The sequence below is a fragment of the Gasterosteus aculeatus genome, chromosome 2 (assembly GCF_964276395.1).
Source record: "Gasterosteus aculeatus chromosome 2, fGasAcu3.hap1.1, whole genome shotgun sequence".
NCBI classification, from domain to species: Eukaryota; Metazoa; Chordata; class Actinopteri; order Perciformes; family Gasterosteidae; genus Gasterosteus; species Gasterosteus aculeatus.
The window spans coordinates 21,662,092-21,671,426 of NC_135689.1; the positions used below are offsets into that span (position 1 = coordinate 21,662,092).

General features: G+C 43.7%; 32 non-coding genes across 32 annotated transcripts; all 32 read left to right on the forward strand.

Moving 5' to 3' along the window:
- Positions 1–1,835: 1,835 nt before the first annotated feature.
- Positions 1,836–1,954, forward strand: LOC144401513 (5S ribosomal RNA). The gene has a single exon (XR_013463448.1). It is a non-coding gene; the product is annotated as a 5S ribosomal RNA (ribosomal RNA).
- A 117-nt stretch (positions 1,955–2,071) lies between these two features.
- LOC144397872 (5S ribosomal RNA) lies at positions 2,072–2,190 on the forward strand. Its single transcript, XR_013460019.1, has one exon. It is a non-coding gene; the product is annotated as a 5S ribosomal RNA (ribosomal RNA).
- Positions 2,191–2,306: 116 nt separating this feature from the next.
- LOC144401154 (5S ribosomal RNA) lies at positions 2,307–2,425 on the forward strand. The gene has a single exon (XR_013463089.1). It is a non-coding gene; the product is annotated as a 5S ribosomal RNA (ribosomal RNA).
- A 117-nt stretch (positions 2,426–2,542) lies between these two features.
- Positions 2,543–2,661, forward strand: LOC144395367 (5S ribosomal RNA). Its single transcript, XR_013457501.1, has one exon. It is a non-coding gene; the product is annotated as a 5S ribosomal RNA (ribosomal RNA).
- A 116-nt stretch (positions 2,662–2,777) lies between these two features.
- LOC144405044 (5S ribosomal RNA) lies at positions 2,778–2,896 on the forward strand. The gene has a single exon (XR_013466986.1). It is a non-coding gene; the product is annotated as a 5S ribosomal RNA (ribosomal RNA).
- A 116-nt stretch (positions 2,897–3,012) lies between these two features.
- On the forward strand, positions 3,013–3,131 carry LOC144401155 (5S ribosomal RNA). The gene has a single exon (XR_013463090.1). It is a non-coding gene; the product is annotated as a 5S ribosomal RNA (ribosomal RNA).
- Positions 3,132–3,248: 117 nt separating this feature from the next.
- LOC144399464 (5S ribosomal RNA) lies at positions 3,249–3,367 on the forward strand. The gene has a single exon (XR_013461610.1). It is a non-coding gene; the product is annotated as a 5S ribosomal RNA (ribosomal RNA).
- Positions 3,368–3,483: 116 nt separating this feature from the next.
- LOC144401524 (5S ribosomal RNA) lies at positions 3,484–3,602 on the forward strand. Its single transcript, XR_013463459.1, has one exon. It is a non-coding gene; the product is annotated as a 5S ribosomal RNA (ribosomal RNA).
- A 117-nt stretch (positions 3,603–3,719) lies between these two features.
- LOC144401156 (5S ribosomal RNA) lies at positions 3,720–3,838 on the forward strand. The gene has a single exon (XR_013463091.1). It is a non-coding gene; the product is annotated as a 5S ribosomal RNA (ribosomal RNA).
- Positions 3,839–3,955: 117 nt separating this feature from the next.
- LOC144395368 (5S ribosomal RNA) lies at positions 3,956–4,074 on the forward strand. Its single transcript, XR_013457502.1, has one exon. It is a non-coding gene; the product is annotated as a 5S ribosomal RNA (ribosomal RNA).
- Positions 4,075–4,190: 116 nt separating this feature from the next.
- On the forward strand, positions 4,191–4,309 carry LOC144401535 (5S ribosomal RNA). Its single transcript, XR_013463470.1, has one exon. It is a non-coding gene; the product is annotated as a 5S ribosomal RNA (ribosomal RNA).
- Positions 4,310–4,426: 117 nt separating this feature from the next.
- On the forward strand, positions 4,427–4,545 carry LOC144390789 (5S ribosomal RNA). The gene has a single exon (XR_013454618.1). It is a non-coding gene; the product is annotated as a 5S ribosomal RNA (ribosomal RNA).
- Positions 4,546–4,661: 116 nt separating this feature from the next.
- Positions 4,662–4,780, forward strand: LOC144401158 (5S ribosomal RNA). Its single transcript, XR_013463093.1, has one exon. It is a non-coding gene; the product is annotated as a 5S ribosomal RNA (ribosomal RNA).
- A 117-nt stretch (positions 4,781–4,897) lies between these two features.
- LOC144399465 (5S ribosomal RNA) lies at positions 4,898–5,016 on the forward strand. Its single transcript, XR_013461611.1, has one exon. It is a non-coding gene; the product is annotated as a 5S ribosomal RNA (ribosomal RNA).
- A 116-nt stretch (positions 5,017–5,132) lies between these two features.
- On the forward strand, positions 5,133–5,251 carry LOC144401546 (5S ribosomal RNA). The gene has a single exon (XR_013463481.1). It is a non-coding gene; the product is annotated as a 5S ribosomal RNA (ribosomal RNA).
- Positions 5,252–5,368: 117 nt separating this feature from the next.
- LOC144395369 (5S ribosomal RNA) lies at positions 5,369–5,487 on the forward strand. The gene has a single exon (XR_013457503.1). It is a non-coding gene; the product is annotated as a 5S ribosomal RNA (ribosomal RNA).
- Positions 5,488–5,603: 116 nt separating this feature from the next.
- On the forward strand, positions 5,604–5,722 carry LOC144401159 (5S ribosomal RNA). The gene has a single exon (XR_013463094.1). It is a non-coding gene; the product is annotated as a 5S ribosomal RNA (ribosomal RNA).
- Positions 5,723–5,839: 117 nt separating this feature from the next.
- On the forward strand, positions 5,840–5,958 carry LOC144395370 (5S ribosomal RNA). The gene has a single exon (XR_013457504.1). It is a non-coding gene; the product is annotated as a 5S ribosomal RNA (ribosomal RNA).
- A 116-nt stretch (positions 5,959–6,074) lies between these two features.
- Positions 6,075–6,193, forward strand: LOC144398143 (5S ribosomal RNA). Its single transcript, XR_013460290.1, has one exon. It is a non-coding gene; the product is annotated as a 5S ribosomal RNA (ribosomal RNA).
- Positions 6,194–6,310: 117 nt separating this feature from the next.
- Positions 6,311–6,429, forward strand: LOC144390791 (5S ribosomal RNA). The gene has a single exon (XR_013454619.1). It is a non-coding gene; the product is annotated as a 5S ribosomal RNA (ribosomal RNA).
- A 116-nt stretch (positions 6,430–6,545) lies between these two features.
- Positions 6,546–6,664, forward strand: LOC144401160 (5S ribosomal RNA). Its single transcript, XR_013463095.1, has one exon. It is a non-coding gene; the product is annotated as a 5S ribosomal RNA (ribosomal RNA).
- A 117-nt stretch (positions 6,665–6,781) lies between these two features.
- On the forward strand, positions 6,782–6,900 carry LOC144395371 (5S ribosomal RNA). Its single transcript, XR_013457505.1, has one exon. It is a non-coding gene; the product is annotated as a 5S ribosomal RNA (ribosomal RNA).
- A 116-nt stretch (positions 6,901–7,016) lies between these two features.
- LOC144401161 (5S ribosomal RNA) lies at positions 7,017–7,135 on the forward strand. The gene has a single exon (XR_013463096.1). It is a non-coding gene; the product is annotated as a 5S ribosomal RNA (ribosomal RNA).
- Positions 7,136–7,252: 117 nt separating this feature from the next.
- Positions 7,253–7,371, forward strand: LOC144398233 (5S ribosomal RNA). Its single transcript, XR_013460380.1, has one exon. It is a non-coding gene; the product is annotated as a 5S ribosomal RNA (ribosomal RNA).
- A 117-nt stretch (positions 7,372–7,488) lies between these two features.
- On the forward strand, positions 7,489–7,607 carry LOC144390793 (5S ribosomal RNA). Its single transcript, XR_013454620.1, has one exon. It is a non-coding gene; the product is annotated as a 5S ribosomal RNA (ribosomal RNA).
- Positions 7,608–7,723: 116 nt separating this feature from the next.
- LOC144401162 (5S ribosomal RNA) lies at positions 7,724–7,842 on the forward strand. Its single transcript, XR_013463097.1, has one exon. It is a non-coding gene; the product is annotated as a 5S ribosomal RNA (ribosomal RNA).
- Positions 7,843–7,959: 117 nt separating this feature from the next.
- Positions 7,960–8,078, forward strand: LOC144405045 (5S ribosomal RNA). Its single transcript, XR_013466987.1, has one exon. It is a non-coding gene; the product is annotated as a 5S ribosomal RNA (ribosomal RNA).
- Positions 8,079–8,194: 116 nt separating this feature from the next.
- LOC144397515 (5S ribosomal RNA) lies at positions 8,195–8,313 on the forward strand. Its single transcript, XR_013459661.1, has one exon. It is a non-coding gene; the product is annotated as a 5S ribosomal RNA (ribosomal RNA).
- Positions 8,314–8,430: 117 nt separating this feature from the next.
- Positions 8,431–8,549, forward strand: LOC144390796 (5S ribosomal RNA). The gene has a single exon (XR_013454621.1). It is a non-coding gene; the product is annotated as a 5S ribosomal RNA (ribosomal RNA).
- Positions 8,550–8,665: 116 nt separating this feature from the next.
- Positions 8,666–8,784, forward strand: LOC144397774 (5S ribosomal RNA). The gene has a single exon (XR_013459921.1). It is a non-coding gene; the product is annotated as a 5S ribosomal RNA (ribosomal RNA).
- Positions 8,785–8,901: 117 nt separating this feature from the next.
- On the forward strand, positions 8,902–9,020 carry LOC144401163 (5S ribosomal RNA). Its single transcript, XR_013463098.1, has one exon. It is a non-coding gene; the product is annotated as a 5S ribosomal RNA (ribosomal RNA).
- Positions 9,021–9,137: 117 nt separating this feature from the next.
- Positions 9,138–9,256, forward strand: LOC144397873 (5S ribosomal RNA). The gene has a single exon (XR_013460020.1). It is a non-coding gene; the product is annotated as a 5S ribosomal RNA (ribosomal RNA).
- The last annotated feature ends 79 nt before the right edge of the window (positions 9,257–9,335 follow it).

A 9,335-nucleotide genomic window follows, 5' to 3' on the forward strand; every position in this document is an offset into this window, starting at 1 on the left:
TTCAATCGGCTCAATGCAGCCGTCGCCACTTTTTTTTGGAAGGGAAAGGGGAATTCGATCGCTCGCAAGACGTTAATAGCTAACAAAAGGGAGGGGGGTTTAGCTTTGATTGATGTAAGTGTAAAAAGAGACGCACTGAGGGTAAAATTAATAGGGAGATTTTTAAATCCAAAAAGGCAGCTGCCCGGTAGAGATTTCCTGGCAGGCCTCCTGGCAGGGTACGGAGAGAGAAGTGTGTATAACCTATGTGCCCTCTCGCCAGCACACGTAAGGGTGGGCCTGTCGGGGTTCTACAGGGAAGTGCTGGAGGCTTGGGACAAAATTATGCCGCATCTCACACCTGACGTTAGAGGAAAGGTGCAAGTGCTAAAATTACCCTTCCTATCAAGCCCGGGGTTTGTCGGGGGCGGGAGGCCGATTACGAGTTGCCACTTAATGCAGGCAGGTTTAACAGCCGTAGGGAGTGTGTGTGGAACAAACGGCTGTTTTGATTTAGGAAAAGTAAATGGTAAACTCCAGGCATGTGGAAGTAAATATGCACCGGCAAGAATAAAAGACATAGGGAAAATATTTGATCAATGCATGGGTCATGAATGGAAAGAAAGAATGAATGAAGTGACAGAGCAGGACAGGGCACTTGGTTTTACGCTGTGTGTTAAAGATAAACAAAAAAATATAATTGAAGTAAAAACAAAAACTTTCTACAGCATCCTAATAAAAAAACACATAGTTAAACCAGCAGCAGAAAAGGCATGGGAAAAAATCTTCCCAAAAGATAAGACAAGCTCAATATGGGTAAATCTTGAATTCAGCCTCATCCCCCCAGAGGTCTACAGCTCTGAGTTTAAGATAAGGCACCGGAAATATTTTACAGGAATTGTCTTGCACCAGATACACAAGGAAAAATTCTCAAGAATGTGTTCTGTGTGTGAAACGGAAGAAGAGGATTTTGAGCACCTTATTTGGTCTTGTACAGCACTCAGAACCTTTAGGGAATACATAAGAGAGCTTCTAACAAAGGGTTGTGGAGTAAAAATGACGAGGGGAACATCATGGGACTGGACCTGGTGTTTCGGACTGCCAAAGAATGCTGGAGGCCGGAGGATGGATATCGCCAACGCATGCCTGGCATTTGCTAGAAGAGCAGTGTTGCTGAGAAGAAACCTTGCCCTCTTCGAGGGAAAAAAAACGGACGTTGAGACTCTTTTCAAGAGCAATATAAAAGCATACTGGAAAACTATATATGCATTCAAAAAAGATCTGCTCAAGGAATGGATGGACGAAAATAATCTCTTGTTTCAGGAGGACAATGACAAAGATCTTATCTTTCGGTTTTAAATGTTTTTCTGGTGTGCCTTAACTTGTTGTCGTTGCGCACTTCTTTTTTTTGGTTTTGTTTGGAAAAAGATATGGCTAATAAGGCAAAACTTTCTACTGCCGAGTGAAGAAAAGGAAAAAAAAAAAAAAAAAATCCTATAATGTGATTTTGTTCTCATCTTAAAGACCCTGATTGCTGATGTTCAGAAAATAATTAAATAATAATGTATATAGTGAATATGTAAACAATGTAAAAAATGATTTTTGGAAAATGTATTTTTTATAATAAAAGAAAAAAAAAAAAGCTCCGCCTGATCTCGTCTGATCTCAGAAGCTAAGCAGAGTAGGGCCTGGTTAGTACTTGGATGGAAGACCGCCTGGGAATCCCAGGTGCTGTAAGCTTTTTCATTTCGATCTGTAAAAGACACAGAGAAGGCCTTAGAAAGTGACTCCATTTCATTGTCAAAACTACAAAACCTTTGACACATTTTAAAAGATTAGGAAGAGGACATACAGTTGCTTACGGCCATACCTCTCTGGCTCCGCCTGATCTCGTCAGATCTCAGAAGCTAAGCAGAGTAGGGCCTGGTTAGTACTTGGATGGAAGACCGCCTGGGAATCCCAGGTGCCGTAAGCTTTTTCATTTCTCTCTCTGGAAGAAATCGAGAAGGCATTAGAAAGTGACTCCTTTTTCATTATCAAAACTCCAAAACCTTAGACACATTTTAAAAGATTAGGAAGAGGACATACAGTTGCTTACGGCCATACCTCTCTGGCTCTGCCTGATCTCGTCTGATCTCAGAAGCTAAGCAGAGTAGGGCCTGGTTAGTACTTGGATGGAAGACCGCCTGGGAATCCCAGGTGCTGTAAGCTTTTTCATTTCGATCTGTAAAAGACACAGAGAAGGCCTTAGAAAGTGACTCCATTTCATTGTCAAAACTACAAAACCTTTGACACATTTTAAAAGATTAGGAAGAGGACATACAGTTGCTTACGGCCATACCTCTCTGGCTCCGCCTGATCTCGTCTGATCTCAGAAGCTAAGCAGAGTAGGGCCTGGTTAGTACTTGGATGGAAGACCGCCTGGGAATCCCAGGTGCCGTAAGCTTTTTCATTTCTCTCTCTGGAAGAAATCGAGAAGGCATTAGAAAGTGACTCCTTTTTCATTATCAAAACTCCAAAACCTTTGACACATTTTAAAAGATTAGGAAGAGGACATACAGTTGCTTACGGCCATACCTCTCTGGCTCCGCCTGATCTCGTCTGATCTCAGAAGCTAAGCAGAGTAGGGCCTGGTTAGTACTTGGATGGAAGACCGCCTGGGAATCCCAGGTGCTGTAAGCTTTTTTATTTCGATCTGTAAAAGACACAGAGAAGAACTTAGAAAGTGACTCCATTTCATTGTCAAAACTCCAAAACCTTTGACACATTTTAAAAGATTAGGTAGAGGACATACAGTTGCTTACGGCCATACCTCTCTGGCTCCGCCTGATCTCGTCAGATCTCAGAAGCTAAGCAGAGTAGGGCCTGGTTAGTACTTGGATGGAAGACCGCCTGGGAATCCCAGGTGCTGTAAGCTTTTTTATTTCGATCTGTAAAAGACACAGAGAAGAACTTAGAAAGTGACTCCATTTCATTGTCAAAACTCCAAAACCTTTGACACATTTTAAAAGATTAGGTAGAGGACATACAGTTGCTTACGGCCATACCTCTCTGGCTCCGCCTGATCTCGTCTGATCTCAGAAGCTAAGCAGAGTAGGGCCTGGTTAGTACTTGGATGGAAGACCGCCTGGGAATCCCAGGTGCCGTAAGCTTTTTCATTTCTCTCTCTGGAAGAAATCGAGAAGGCCTTAGAAAGTGACTCCTTTTTCATTATCAAAACTCCAAAACCTTTGACACATTTTAAAAGATTAGGAAGAGGACATACAGTTGCTTACGGCCATACCTCTCTGGCTCCGCCTGATCTCGTCTGATCTCAGAAGCTAAGCAGAGTAGGGCCTGGTTAGTACTTGGATGGAAGACAGCCTGGGAATCCCAGGTGCTGTAAGCTTTTTCATTTCGATCTGTAAAAGACACAGAGAAGGCCTTAGAAAGTGACTCCATTTCATTGTCAAAACTACAAAACCTTTGACACATTTTAAAAGATTAGGAAGAGGACATACAGTTGCTTACGGCCATACCTCTCTGGCTCCGCCTGATCTCGTCAGATCTCAGAAGCTAAGCAGAGTAGGGCCTGGTTAGTACTTGGATGGAAGACCGCCTGGGAATCCCAGGTGCCGTAAGCTTTTTCATTTCTCTCTCTGGAAGAAATCGAGAAGGCATTAGAAAGTGACTCCTTTTTCATTATCAAAACTCCAAAACCTTTGACACATTTTAAAAGATTAGGAAGAGGACATACAGTTGCTTACGGCCATACCTCTCTGGCTCCGCCTGATCTCGTCTGATCTCAGAAGCTAAGCAGAGTAGGGCCTGGTTAGTACTTGGATGGAAGACCGCCTGGGAATCCCAGGTGCCGTAAGCTTTTTCATTTCTCTCTCTGGAAGAAATCGAGAAGGCATTAGAAAGTGACTCCTTTTTCATTATCAAAACTCCAAAACCTTTGACACATTTTAAAAGATTAGGAAGAGGACATACAGTTGCTTACGGCCATACCTCTCTGGCTCCGCCTGATCTCGTCTGATCTCAGAAGCTAAGCAGAGTAGGGCCTGGTTAGTACTTGGATGGAAGACCGCCTGGGAATCCCAGGTGCTGTAAGCTTTTTCATTTCGATCTGTAAAAGACACAGAGAAGGCCTTAGAAAGTGACTCCATTTCATTGTCAAAACTACAAAACCTTTGACACATTTTAAAAGATTAGGAAGAGGACATACAGTTGCTTACGGCCATACCTCTCTGGCTCCGCCTGATCTCGTCAGATCTCAGAAGCTAAGCAGAGTAGGGCCTGGTTAGTACTTGGATGGAAGACCGCCTGGGAATCCCAGGTGCCGTAAGCTTTTTCATTTCTCTCTCTGGAAGAAATCGAGAAGGCATTAGAAAGTGACTCCTTTTTCATTATCTAAACTCCAAAACCTTTGACACATTTTAAAATATTAGGAAGAGGACATACAGTTGCTTACGGCCATACCTCTCTGGCTTCGCCTGATCTCGTCTGATCTCAGAAGCTAAGCAGAGTAGGGCCTGGTTAGTACTTGGATGGAAGACCGCCTGGGAATCCCAGGTGCTGTAAGCTTTTTTATTTCGATCTGTAAAAGACACAAAGAAGAACTTAGAAAGTGACTCCATTTCATTGTCAAAACTCCAAAACCTTTGACACATTTTAAAAGATTAGGTAGAGGACATACAGTTGCTTACGGCCATACCTCTCTGGCTCCGCCTGATCTCGTCTGATCTCAGAAGCTAAGCAGAGTAGGGCCTGGTTAGTACTTGGATGGAAGACCGCCTGGGAATCCCAGGTGCCGTAAGCTTTTTCATTTCTCTCTCTGGAAGAAATCGAGAAGGCCTTAGAAAGTGACTCCTTTTTCATTATCAAAACTCCAAAACCTTTGACACATTTTAAAAGATTAGGAAGAGGACATACAGTTGCTTACGGCCATACCTCTCTGGCTCCGCCTGATCTCGTCTGATCTCAGAAGCTAAGCAGAGTAGGGCCTGGTTAGTACTTGGATGGAAGACAGCCTGGGAATCCCAGGTGCTGTAAGCTTTTTCATTTCGATCTGTAAAAGACACAGAGAAGGCCTTAGAAAGTGACTCCATTTCATTGTCAAAACTACAAAACCTTTGACACATTTTAAAAGATTAGGAAGAGGACATACAGTTGCTTACGGCCATACCTCTCTGGCTCCGCCTGATCTCGTCAGATCTCAGAAGCTAAGCAGAGTAGGGCCTGGTTAGTACTTGGATGGAAGACCGCCTGGGAATCCCAGGTGCCGTAAGCTTTTTCATTTCTCTCTCTGGAAGAAATCGAGAAGGCATTAGAAAGTGACTCCTTTTTCATTATCAAAACTCCAAAACCTTTGACACATTTTAAAAGATTAGGAAGAGGACATACAGTTGCTTACGGCCATACCTCTCTGGCTCCGCCTGATCTCGTCTGATCTCAGAAGCTAAGCAGAGTAGGGCCTGGTTAGTACTTGGATGGAAGACCGCCTGGGAATCCCAGGTGCTGTAAGCTTTTTCATTTCGATCTGTAAAAGACACAGAGAAGGCCTTAGAAAGTGACTCCATTTCATTGTCAAAACTACAAAACCTTTGACACATTTTAAAAGATTAGGAAGAGGACATACAGTTGCTTACGGCCATACCTCTCTGGCTCCGCCTGATCTCGTCTGATCTCAGAAGCTAAGCAGAGTAGGGCCTGGTTAGTACTTGGATGGAAGACCGCCTGGGAATCCCAGGTGCCGTAAGCTTTTTCATTTCTCTCTCTGGAAGAAATCGAGAAGGCATTAGAAAGTGACTCCTTTTTCATTATCAAAACTCCAAAACCTTTGACACATTTTAAAAGATTAGGAAGAGGACATACAGTTGCTTACGGCCATACCTCTCTGGCTCCGCCTGATCTCGTCTGATCTCAGAAGCTAAGCAGAGTAGGGCCTGGTTAGTACTTGGATGGAAGACCGCCTGGGAATCCCAGGTGCTGTAAGCTTTTTCATTTCGATCTGTAAAAGACACAGAGAAGGCCTTAGAAAGTGACTCCATTTCATTGTCAAAACTACAAAACCTTTGACACATTTTAAAAGATTAGGAAGAGGACATACAGTTGCTTACGGCCATACCTCTCTGGCTCCGCCTGATCTCGTCAGATCTCAGAAGCTAAGCAGAGTAGGGCCTGGTTAGTACTTGGATGGAAGACCGCCTCGGAATCCCAGGTGCCGTAAGCTTTTTCATTTCTCTCTCTGGAAGAAATCGAGAAGGCATTAGAAAGTGACTCCTTTTTCATTATCTAAACTCCAAAACCTTTGACACATTTTAAAATATTAGGAAGAGGACATACAGTTGCTTACGGCCATACCTCTCTGGCTTCGCCTGATCTCGTCTGATCTCAGAAGCTAAGCAGAGTAGGGCCTGGTTAGTACTTGGATGGAAGACCGCCTGGGAATCCCAGGTGCTGTAAGCTTTTTTATTTCGATCTGTAAAAGACACAAAGAAGAACTTAGAAAGTGACTCCATTTCATTGTCAAAACTCCAAAACCTTTGACACATTTTAAAAGATTAGGTAGAGGACATACAGTTGCTTACGGCCATACCTCTCTGGCTCCGCCTGATCTCGTCTGATCTCAGAAGCTAAGCAGAGTAGGGCCTGGTTAGTACTTGGATGGAAGACCGCCTGGGAATCCCAGGTGCCGTAAGCTTTTTCATTTCTCTCTCTGGAAGAAATCGAGAAGGCATTAGAAAGTGACTCCTTTTTCATTATCAAAACTCCAAAACCTTTGACACATTTTAAAAGATTAGGAAGAGGACATACAGTTGCTTACGGCCATACCTCTCTGGCTCCGCCTGATCTCGTCTGATCTCAGAAGCTAAGCAGAGTAGGGCCTGGTTAGTACTTGGATGGAAGACCGCCTGGGAATCCCAGGTGCTGTAAGCTTTTTCATTTCGATCTGTAAAAGACACAGAGAAGGCCTTAGAAAGTGACTCCATTTCATTGTCAAAACTACAAAACCTTTGACACATTTTAAAAGATTAGGAAGAGGACATACAGTTGCTTACGGCCATACCTCTCTGGCTCCGCCTGATCTCGTCTGATCTCAGAAGCTAAGCAGAGTAGGGCCTGGTTAGTACTTGGATGGAAGACCGCCTGGGAATCCCAGGTGCCGTAAGCTTTTTCATTTCTCTCTCTGGAAGAAATCGAGAAGGCATTAGAAAGTGACTCCTTTTTCATTATCAAAACTCCAAAACCTTTGACACATTTTAAAAGATTAGGAAGAGGACATACAGTTGCTTACGGCCATACCTCTCTGGCTCCGCCTGATCTCGTCTGATCTCAGAAGCTAAGCAGAGTAGGGCCTGGTTAGTACTTGGATGGAAGACCGCCTCGGAATCCCAGGTGCCGTAAGCTTTTTCATTTCTCTCTCTGGAAGAAATCGAGAAGGCATTAGAAAGTGACTCCTTTTTCATTATCTAAACTCCAAAACCTTTGACACATTTTAAAATATTAGGAAGAGGACATACAGTTGCTTACGGCCATACCTCTCTGGCTTCGCCTGATCTCGTCTGATCTCAGAAGCTAAGCAGAGTAGGGCCTGGTTAGTACTTGGATGGAAGACCGCCTGGGAATCCCAGGTGCTGTAAGCTTTTTTATTTCGATCTGTAAAAGACACAAAGAAGAACTTAGAAAGTGACTCCATTTCATTGTCAAAACTCCAAAACCTTTGACACATTTTAAAAGATTAGGTAGAGGACATACAGTTGCTTACGGCCATACCTCTCTGGCTCCGCCTGATCTCGTCTGATCTCAGAAGCTAAGCAGAGTAGGGCCTGGTTAGTACTTGGATGGAAGACCGCCTGGGAATCCCAGGTGCCGTAAGCTTTTTCATTTCTCTCTCTGGAAGAAATTGAGAAGGCATTAGAAAGTGACTCCTTTTTCATTATCAAAACTCCAAAACCTTAGACACATTTTAAAAGATTAGGAAGAGGACATACAGTTGCTTACGGCCATACCTCTCTGGCTCCGCCTGATCTCGTCAGATCTCAGAAGCTAAGCAGAGTAGGGCCTGGTTAGTACTTGGATGGAAGACCGCCTGGGAATCCCAGGTGCTGTAAGCTTTTTCATTTCGATCTGTAAAAGACACAGAGAAGGCCTTAGAAAGTGACTCCATTTCATTGTCAAAACTACAAAACCTTTGACACATTTTAAAAGATTAGGAAGAGGACATACAGTTGCTTACGGCCATACCTCTCTGGCTCCGCCTGATCTCGTCAGATCTCAGAAGCTAAGCAGAGTAGGGCCTGGTTAGTACTTGGATGGAAGACCGCCTGGGAATCCCAGGTGCTGTGAGCTTTTTCATTTCTCTCTCTGGAAGAAATCGAGAAGGCATTAGAAAGTGACTCCTTTTTCATTATCTAAACTCCAAAACCTTTGACACATTTTAAAATATTAGGAAGAGGACATACAGTTGCTTACGGCCATACCTCTCTGGCTTCGCCTGATCTCGTCTGATCTCAGAAGCTAAGCAGAGTAGGGCCTGGTTAGTACTTGGATGGAAGACCGCCTGGGAATCCCAGGTGCTGTAAGCTTTTTTATTTCGATCTGTAAAAGACACAAAGAAGAACTTAGAAAGTGACTCCATTTCATTGTCAAAACTCCAAAACCTTTGACACATTTTAAAAGATTAGGTAGAGGACATACAGTTGCTTACGGCCATACCTCTCTGGCTCCGCCTGATCTCGTCTGATCTCAGAAGCTAAGCAGAGTAGGGCCTGGTTAGTACTTGGATGGAAGACCGCCTGGGAATCCCAGGTGCTGTGAGCTTTTTCATTTCTCTCTCTGGAAGAAATCGAGAAGGCATTAGAAAGTGACTCCTTTTTCATTATCTAAACTCCAAAACCTTTGACACATTTTAAAATATTAGGAAGAGGACATACAGTTGCTTACGGCCATACCTCTCTGGCTCCGCCTGATCTCGTCTGATCTCAGAAGCTAAGCAGAGTAGGGCCTGGTTAGTACTTGGATGGAAGACCGCCTGGGAATCCCAGGTGCCGTAAGCTTTTTCATTTCTCTCTCTGGAAGAAATCGAGAAGGCATTAGAAAGTGACTCCTTTTTCATTATCAAAACTCCAAAACCTTAGACACATTTTAAAAGATTAGGAAGAGGACATACAGTTGCTTACGGCCATACCTCTCTGGCTCTGCCTGATCTCGTCTGATCTCAGAAGCTAAGCAGAGTAGGGCCTGGTTAGTACTTGGATGGAAGACCGCCTGGGAATCCCAGGTGCTGTAAGCTTTTTCATTTCGATCTGTAAAAGACACAGAGAAGGCCTTAGAAAGTGACTCCATTTCATTGTCAAAACTACAAAACCTTT